Source organism: Phascolarctos cinereus, unplaced genomic scaffold, assembly GCF_003287225.1.
Source record: "Phascolarctos cinereus isolate Bilbo 61053 unplaced genomic scaffold, phaCin_HiC Scaffold_4;HRSCAF=312, whole genome shotgun sequence".
Classification (NCBI taxonomy): domain Eukaryota; kingdom Metazoa; phylum Chordata; class Mammalia; order Diprotodontia; family Phascolarctidae; genus Phascolarctos; species Phascolarctos cinereus.
In genome coordinates, this window is record NW_027555847.1 from 616378901 (window position 1) to 616388940 (window position 10040).

Here is a 10040-nt window from a genome sequence, read left to right on the forward strand (position 1 = left end):
AAGCCCTCTGGTTCTTTAATGTAGAAGCTACTAAATTTTGTGTTATCCTAATTGTGTTTCCACAGTACTTTGAATTTTTCTGGCTGCTTGCAATATTTTCTCCTTGACCTGGGAACACTGGAATTTGTCTACAATATTCCTAGGAGTTTTCCTTTGGGGATCTCTTTTAGGAGGTGATCAGTGGATTCTTTCAATTTCTATTTTACCCTCTGGTTCTAAAATATCAGGGTAGTTTTCCTTGATAATTTCTTGAAAGAAGATGTCTAGGCTGTTTTGTTGATCGTGGCTTTCAGATAGTCCAATATTTTTTAAATGATCTCTCCTGGATCTATTTTCCAGGTAAGTTGTTTTTCCAAGATATTTCACATTGTTTTCTATTTTTTCATTCTTTTGGTTTTGTTTTACAATGTCTGGATTTCTCATAAAGTCACTAGCTTTCAATTCCTCCATTCTCATTTTTAAGGAAGTATTTTCTTCAGCGAGCTTTTGGACTTCCTTTTCCTTTTGGCCAGTCTTGCTTTTTAGGGCATTCTTCTCCTCATTGGCTTTTTGGAACTCTTTTGCCATTTGGGTTAGGCTATTTTTCAAGGTGTTATTTTCAGTATTTTTTTGTGCTTCCTTTAGCAAGCTGTTGACTTGTTTTTCATGATTTTCTTGTATCACTCTGATTTCTCTTCCCAGTTTTCCCTCTACTTCTCTTACTTGCTTCTCAAAATTTTTTTTGAGCTCTTCCATGGTCTGGGACCAATTCATATTTTTCTTGGAGGCTTTGGATGTAGGAGCTTTGACTTTGTTTTTGTGTTTGGTGAAGCAATTGGCGTTAAGTGACTTGCCCAGAGTCACACAGCTAGTTAAGTGTTATGTGTCTGAGGCTGGATTTGAACTCGGGAACTCCTGACTCCAGGGCCAGTGCTCCATGCACTGTGCCACCTAGCTGCCCCGGAGCTTTGACTTTGTTGTCTTCTTCTGGTTGTATGTTTTGATCTTCTTTGTTACCAAAGAAAGATTCTATGGTCCGAGTTTTTTGCACAGTTTGCTCATGATCCCAGCCAATTACTTGAGTAATTAACTCTTTGTTAAGGTAGGAGTCTGCTTCTAATGTGGAGAATGTTTTGTGCAGCTGTTTTCACAGATACCTCTAGGGACCTGTGGATTTTCAGTTCTTCCAGGGTAGTATAACCAAGGGCAAAGTGTTTTTTCCTTTCCTGGACTGTGCTCTGGTCGATGAGTGACCACAAGCACTGTTTTCTGCCTTGGAACTGTGAGGAGGATTCTCTCTGTACCAAGGCACAAGCTCTACCATGCCAGCACTCCTCCTCACCGCAGGACCACCACCCAAAACTGTGACCGAGCTTCTCTCTCACCTTGGTCACAGACTTTTCCTACTGACCTTCTAAGTTGTCTTTGGTGTTTGTGGGTTGAGAAGTCTGGAAACCTGCCTGTGATTCAGTCCTCTGAGGCCTGCTCCAGCTTTGCTGAGGCCTGTTTTGCCTGTGCAACCAAGCTGAACTGTGTTCCTCTCCCTGCTTGGCACAATAGACCTTTCCAATCAACCATCCAGGTTGTCTTGGGCTGGAAATTTGTTTCACCCTGTCTTTTTATGGGCTCTGTTGCTTTAGAATTTGTTTAGAGTCATTTTTTACAGGTATTTGGATGGATTTAGGGGAGAGCTCAAGCAAGTCACTGCTTTTACTCTGCCATCTTGATCAGTCAAAATTCTTAAATCTTTTTCACAGTTCTTTTTCTTTAGAATGACATTGTTCTAGTATAAATTGTTCTTCTGGTTCTACTCATTTCATTCTTCATTAGTTCCCACTACCCAGAATTCTCTGGATTGTCTCTTTTGACATTTCTTGTAGCACAATCATATTCCGTTATTTCCATTACACATACTACAATTTGTTCAGCCTTTTCCCAATTGATAAGCACCCCTGAAGAGTCTAGTGCTCTGCTCTTCTTTTTTCTCTTTTAATCCCCCCTCTAGTATCAGCAAGTTTGTTTTGTTTGTGACTATTCCTTCCTTGGTATTTTTCCTACCTCTTAACTTTCCCTATCTTGGCTTATTTCCTTGTTGTGTTTGATGTATTTCTACACTGAACCTTCTAGGTGCTTGTACAACTCTTCTTTGTTCAAGTCGTATGACTGAATTTCATCTGATTGATACCCATTCTCCCCTGCCCCTTCCTCTATATTTGCAAACTTTTTTCACGTACACCATTTATGAGAAGTAGCAAGTCCCATCCCCTACTTCCTTCTTTCTATACTTGTATATTCCTTTTATTTTCCTTTCTCTTAAAACCCTCAAAACAGAACCAATCCACTGCAAGGTCTTGTTTTTCATATTTAACTCCCTCAATACCCTTTGAAGACATTAAGGTCCTAAAAGGACACTTGTTTCTTCTCCCCCTATTAGAATTTTGGCTATGGAATTCCTAGGATTTTTTCTTTGGGGTTTGTTCAAGGAAGTGTTAAATGAATTCCTTCCTCTACCCCTCAACCAAATTGTTTTATAACAGGGAGATATTAGTGAAGGAGTCACCAGGTTCCCTCCAACTAGACTGTAGTAACAGCAACAGCTATTGGTGACTTGGGCCATTTTGAAGTTGCTGTAGATGGTTCTAGTTATGGAGCCAATGGAAAACAGCTTTTCCCAACCAGGTGGAAGGCCAAGCAAAATGTACACACATGCTCTAGTCCTCATGATTCTCCAGGAAGAATCTTCTTAGTGGATCATGTGGAAAATACCCTTTTAGCAAACTGATGAGGTCTGCACACGCCTCAGATTCTTTATTAGACATAGTTCTAACCAAATCCACTCCCACCCCCCCACCCACATCTTTCCACTCAGTAAACTCCAGTTGCTTCTTCTTACATCTGGGATCAAATGTAAAGTCCCCTGCTTAGCATTTAAGACTCTTCACAAACTTGCTACTTTTTCAATCTTCTTACATTTTACTCCTCTCCAGGTATTCTTTGGTCCTGCCATTTGGTCCAGCTGATTATTGGCTACCTTCTGTGCCTGGAATATACTTCCTTCTCACCTCTGCCCCTTAAAATCACTGGCTCCCCGTGGGGGCAGTGTGGCGGTACGGTGGATAGAGCACCAACCCTGAAGTCAGGAGGACCTGAGTTGAGATCCAGCCTTAGACCAAACACTTGACACATACTAGCTGTGTGATCCTGAGCAAGTCACTTAACCCCAATTGCCTAAAAAAAAAAATCACTGGCTCCCTTCAAGACTTGGTTCAAATGTCACCTTCTTTAGGAGATCTTTTCTAGGCTCACCAGCTGCTAGTGACATCCACTCTAAAGTGACTAAAGTCAATAGAACTACTCTTTCTCTATCTTGTATCTACCGATTTATATTCATGTTGTCTCCCCCGTTAGAATGCCAAATCCTTGACTGCAGTTTTTCTCTTCCCCCCTCTTTTTGGGGGGTATTTTCAGCTCTTATCACAGTGCCTGGCACAGAGTAAATGCTTAATTAATGCTCATTGATTGATTGATTACCTCAGCTCTTTAATTCCCTATCCTGGGTCTTAGTTGACTGAAAAAAGCAAATTTGTGTCTGCAATGAGTTTTGACAGTTTATGAGTTTCCTTTTTATCCTGGAATCTTTTCATCTGTCCCAGGCCAACACCTCATCTCCCTGTCCCTTCTCTTCCCGGAATCATAGAATTTCTGAGTTTGAAAGTGCCTCAAAGGCCGTTTAGGCCAAACATATCTGAAAAAATGGGCCCCTCTAAAACATATTTGACAAGGGGACATTCAGCTTTTGCTTCAAGGCCTCCAGTGAAGAGGAACTCACTCTTTCCTGGGACAGCCCATTCAATTTTTGGAGAGCTTTCATCATTAACAAGTTTTTCTCTACATCAAGCTTAACTCTGCCTTATGACAACTTCTACCACTGTTCCTACTTGTAACCTCTGGGGCCAAGCAGAGCTAGGTTTATTCTTCTTCCACATGAGAGCCTTTCAAGTATTTAAAGCAATTATCCATTTTCCCTGAGCCTTTTTTTCCCCCTTAATACTCACCATGCCCAGTTAATTAATCCTCATATGACATCAACCCAAGACTCTTCACTATTCTGGTTGTCCTTTAACTTATCAGTGACCTTCCTTCATTTTCCTCAGTCATATTTTAAGACTTCCTGGCTAAATATGCAGGTTGTGTTCGATCTAAAACAGAGCCTCTGAACAAACTGATTGGCCAGCCCTGGTCTTTTAAAATATATTTTCAGCAGGTTCCAGGAAAGGTCCTCCTCCTCCCAAAGACCCCCCTCACCACCACCACCATCATTGGCTTTTTCCTGCTGGATGAAGTTCTGCTATTAGAAATTATTTATTCCTTTAAGCTTAGCCCTATTAAAATATGCTTATCCCTGAAAGAGCCTATTAAGTTAACACCCACCAATAACACCTGAGCATGAATTAGTTTACAGAATGCTTTCTACTTGCTTACAGCAGGTCTTAAAAGATATGAGAGGTCGATTCCAAACTCCAAGTATTTATCCCTAAAGGGCAGGACTCTGGGGTGCCAAGGGGCATCTCGAGGGCATTGGGCACTGAGTTAGGGGATAGAGGGGAAGAGAAGATTGAAGACAAATTTACCTACTTCACTATGAGAACTAAGCATTGGGTCTGTGCTGAAACCCGGTCCGTCTTGTATGCTTCCATAGATATTCTCTGTCTCAAGGTCCCTGTTTCTGCCTTCTCTGGGATTCTGCTTTCTCTCACCTCCTGGAGTCATATCAGTAGTCTCAGCCTCAGCTTAGAGCTGCCAGGGAGGGCATAGTGAAGCCAGTGTGCTGGGCCCTCCTGGAGCAATAAAAATTGTGTCACCTTGGCCTGGAAACTGGTCCACATTGTTTTTTTTTTTTTTAATAAAGCAAGGCAGAGTGTCAGGAGAAAAACCATAAAAATGTATTGAGGTTATCTTGGAAACAAAGAAGCCCAACATATTGTTTTTATGATCATGAAAAAAAAAATCGAATCCTCAGAATACCTCCTTCCTCCCATCCAAATCCTTCTAGGCCCAGTTCACCTCTTAACTACTCTAACCACATTGATATCTTCTCTCAGTTCAGGCCTAATATTCAGTTCAATATAATTCAATTCAATTCATCTAAATTCAATTCAATTCAATTCAATTAAAAGCTATACCAGTGTCAAGGAAAACAAGTGCTCTATATGGCACTATAACATGTTCAATTAAGCAGTAAACATTGCTTAAGCAGAGGTTAGCCAGAGAACTGTACTAGGCCTTGAGGGAGATACAAAGTTTTGTTAAGACATGATTCTTGTCCTCAAGAAACTCCTGGTTTAATAGGGCACTATAAGAACCACACTGCCTAGTTCTGTTTCCTATTTGTTTTATGTATGTTACTTCTGTCCATTAACTAGACATTGTGATGCAGTAGAAAGAATTCTCAACTGGAGTTAGTCAATAAACATTTATTAAGTGCCTACTATGTGCCTGTCTTCCCTCTTTCCTTCCTTCCTTTGTTTTTCCTTCTTTCCTTCCTCCCCCTCTTTCCCTCCCTTCTCTCCCTCTTCTCCCTCATACTCTCTTACCTGTGGGTGCTCTGCCCAAAGGAATATAAACTTTGATCCCTGAAACTTCACAAGATATCTTGGAGTTTACAGGCTAGGTTTCTTTCTTTTCTTTCCCCTACTTACCTATTTTATCATTAAAAAAAACCCCCAAAAACTAGGGCAACTGACTCTTTTGCCCTATGTAATTTCATTTATGATTTCTTAAAATATAGCATTGGAAGCCCAGGCTTTAATAAAGCCCATTGGGATTCAAATAGAGCTACTTGGCATGCTGTTAAACCCAAATCACTCTGGCTCTCACTGATTGGCCAACAGTAAGTTCCAGCCCAAGTCTCACTTGGTCATTGTTTGGGTTCTGATGGTGTTAGCTAAATAGATAAATAGCAATTGTTTTGACTAGGTAAAAGAGGTCATTTTTTTTGCCTCAATTTCTTACCTATCCTTAATCACCAAGTGGGCATTGCCTCTGACAAACTGAGACCTGGGAAAGACCTTGACTTAAAAAGGCCAATGTCTCCCACTGCACTGGGGCCATCTCCAGTCTTCCTAATTTATATCTTGCCACCAGACCAAGATGGCTCCAGAAGAGAGAGTGAGGCTGGTGACCTTAGTTAAATCTAATTCACTTGCAAGTCAAGGCATCACCCTCCTGATGTCATTGATCCTCTTTGAGAATGTAGGACAAACAACAACAACAACTACTACTACTACTAATAATAATAACAACAACAACAACAACAACGATAACACTGTGCTAATAGCTAGGGATAAATAAAGAGGCAAAAGACAATCCCTGCCCTCAAGGAGTTTACAATGGAATGGATCCTTAGTTCAAATACGTCCATTACTAGCTATATAAGCTTGGGAAAATCATTTACTCTTTCTGGGTCCCAGTTTCCTCATCTGTAAAATTAGGAGGTGAGACTAGATGGCCTCCCTGGTCTTTTACATCTTTAAATCTGTGATTCTAAGGCAGAGAGAAGCCTTTACTTATATATCTCTTGTGTTCCCCAAGCGTCTAGAACACTCCTAAGCACACAGTAGTCAATCAATAAACACTTGCTAATTGGTTGATTGGGAAGTTTAACCTTTTCTTTACCAATGGCCAGCTAAGTGTCATGACAGGTCTTTAATCTCATGGTTTCCAATACGCTAATAAATGATACAGAATCATGTTTCTCTTCTCACTTCTGTCCTTAGCCCAGATTCTCAGTATCAAATCATCATTATCAAAATATTTGGATTTGCCCTTGGAATAAGTTGCCCTGAGTAACATTTTAGCCAAGGGAGTTAGCAAGTTGCGTTTCTCAACTCCATCACATTTCGGTTTCATGAAATAAATAATAGCCTTTTGAGTCTGGGTCTTAGCTATGAATAGCTTCTCTTCTCATAATTTCATTTTATATTTATTCCCTAAAATGACAGATTGAAAGGCATCACCTAGCAACTGGCACATGTTTCTCTTGTGGTCTAGTTACTTAAAATGATTGACTATTGCTATCTGTTCCTTTGACTGTTCTGGTCAAAAATGGCTACACCAGATTCTATAAATAGTTATCTCTTTACATGGATTTAAAGCATTGTGCTCCAATGAATTCGTTTTTCAGAGTTGCACTGATCATTTTTACATCTATGAATGTATATCTTACTTCCCACAAGGACTAGTAGATTGGAACAGTTCCAGGATTTTATACCATATGGTTGCTTTATTAGTTCTGATATTTCATCTCTGCCGTTGGCCTGAGTCTCCTTTTGGAACCGGGGACAGCTATAAAGGAATCTGAAAAAAGATGAGCAAAGACGTAATTTTATAACTCTTCCTGTGGATTTCCGGTAGATTGCTCTGTCACACAAAATTAATGCTTTGCACTTTAAAAGATCCTTTCATTCCAGAACCTCAAAGAACTTTATAAATAAATAAGCACTATTATCCACATTTTACAGGTGGAGACCGAGGCGCAAAGCTGTTAATATCAAACCATGAATCTAGTGGCAAAGAGAAAAGAAATCTGATCCAATGTAACTCATTTAAAAATAAGTTGGATTGCTCTTCACATTTTATCTATTTTTTAAAATTTAATTTAATATTTTAGACTGGGTCTCCCCATTTTTTGCAGGCTTTGAGCTGTTCCCTTTTCAACCCGGTCCAGGCCACCCCCTCCATAGGATAGGGGCTCACCATATTGGTGTTGGACTGGGGGGGGGGATGACGACGACACTCAGTTAACTTTAGGCCTACTATAGCTCAGAACTCCATCAACTTTAGATTCCCCGGTAGCAGAGATTATAGGTATGCATCACAATGCCTGGTGATCTTGCATATATATATATATGTAAAATTAGTGTTGTTGTAAAAGCATATCAGATACTGGACTCATTCCAATAATTAGACCATACTCTCTTCAGAAATTATTATATTATGCAGACAGCTGTCTGGGAGGTCTTTCCCCTCTGTTTCTTTTAGCTATATCCCATAAAATTCAGGTGTATTCCAATTTCTTTGGTTTATGAGTTGACCCAAAGGACAACAAAAGGATGTATGGTGGATACAAGTAGCAAGGCAGGATATTTCCAATGATGATCTACATGCAAGAAACAGGGAAAGGGATATCATTGAGGAGATATAATGTTGGAAAAGGAGATGGGTTGGTTATGCGGAAAGAGCTGGGAAGAACTGATGGAATGTTTTGTATAGTCAACTGTTCACAAAATTAAAAAAAAATCTAGTAGAAGGATATCAGCATTTTGGATAGATTTGCTATAGGTTATCAATAGAAGAACATGGACAAGTGTGACAAATGAAAAATCCTGAGAGACAGAATTTCACTAACAATCAATAAATCCATGATCAATGGCTTTTCTTGATAACCAGAGATAAAAGATGTGGAGAGCCTGAAACTTTAAATAATCTTTGAAAGGGAATTCCCTTAGCAATGCTGATTGGTGGGCATTTAATGTGGAGATGGGCTAGAAGTCTTCAGCTCCTCATGCTTGATCATGAGACTCATCTGTCTCTAGCAATCTGGACAAGGGAATCCATCTCTAAACAGACCATTCTGGTTGTTTTTCTCCTTCATGAGCTGGGTCACTCTAAACTCTAATGGTGGGATACAGGGACAGGGGCTCTTCTCCTTAGGGTAAAAACCTATCCAGACTGGATTCTGTTTACACTCCAAACAGAAGGTCTCCTAGTTGGGTGGGGTCTGGGCTAAGATTAAAAAAGCAGAGGGCTAGGACAATCTCATCAATCAGTCAGGTCCTCCAGAGAGTGACTTTTTACTGGGGCTAGGACTTACATGAGGAAATAAAGGAGAAAAGCCTAGATCCTAATTTAACAATTAGTTATCAATATAATAATAAAATAATTTCTCCCACAAGAATCACGAAGGTTGAGAAGGCAAGCATGGATTTTGATCTGTATAGCTGAAGGGAATGTCTACATCTCTGAGATCCTAGAAGTAATGCAATATTGTAGTACTCCATATATCTGTACTTAAAGAAAAAATAAATTCCCTAGATCCTGCTTACTCATTTATGGTTCACAGCAATCAATGAGCATTTATTAAGTGACTGTGCTAGGTGTTGGGGATGGAAAGGCAGAAATGAGAGCTCCTCTTCTTCAAGAGTAGACATTCTATAGGGAATTCCTGGGGGTAGAAGGTTTTATTTTTCATCTTGACCTCAGGCACAGAGCTTTGTACACAGTAGGGCATAATGAATACATACTTAATTGATTTAAATATGTATAAAGATAAACTCATCCTCTGGGCAAAGAACCTCCCCAGTTACATTATTGTGTACATAAAACCATCAAAGGCAAAACCAGCACATAATTTGTTAATGAGTTAAAAGATCATAGAAGATAAACCTTTTTAGAAGGAATCCACAGAAGCTTGGGCTTTTCAATGCTAACATTTACTTTGAAATAAGACAGAATCCTAGAATTTTTTTTTTTTTAGGGACCAGGCAAGCTGGACAAATTGCAAAATGGATCTAATCCCAAAGGAATGTAGTTTCTGGCATAACAGTATAAGTTTCCATATAGTTATTTGCTTTGTGGTTCTCATTTTGAGCATTATTATTATTTTACTACAAAATTATAATCTCTTTAATTTCTTAAATCACATGGTTTTAAAAGGGGTTTTGTTTATTTGTTTGTTTTTGGTATGTGTAAGTGTGATTGTTTATTATGTTTTCAAGCCACTTTTTTAGTCCAGGGAGAATGCTGCTTTAGTTTGATGATGTAGGTCAGTAGCAAAATAGTTTAGTTACACATCAGTGGCAAAATAGGGTTTGATTTACAGAAAATAGCTTTACAGACACCTTTTCAGTAATACATCTTTTCCATCAAGTGAGCTACTCCAATATTGCTTGCTGAAGTTCCTTTGCTTACAGTGGGTCTGCCAGCAATCAGGTGAGCAATTGCAGCACTTTGAGGAGGAAGAATGATATTATTGTTATGTTCCTAATATAATTTAGTTCTAA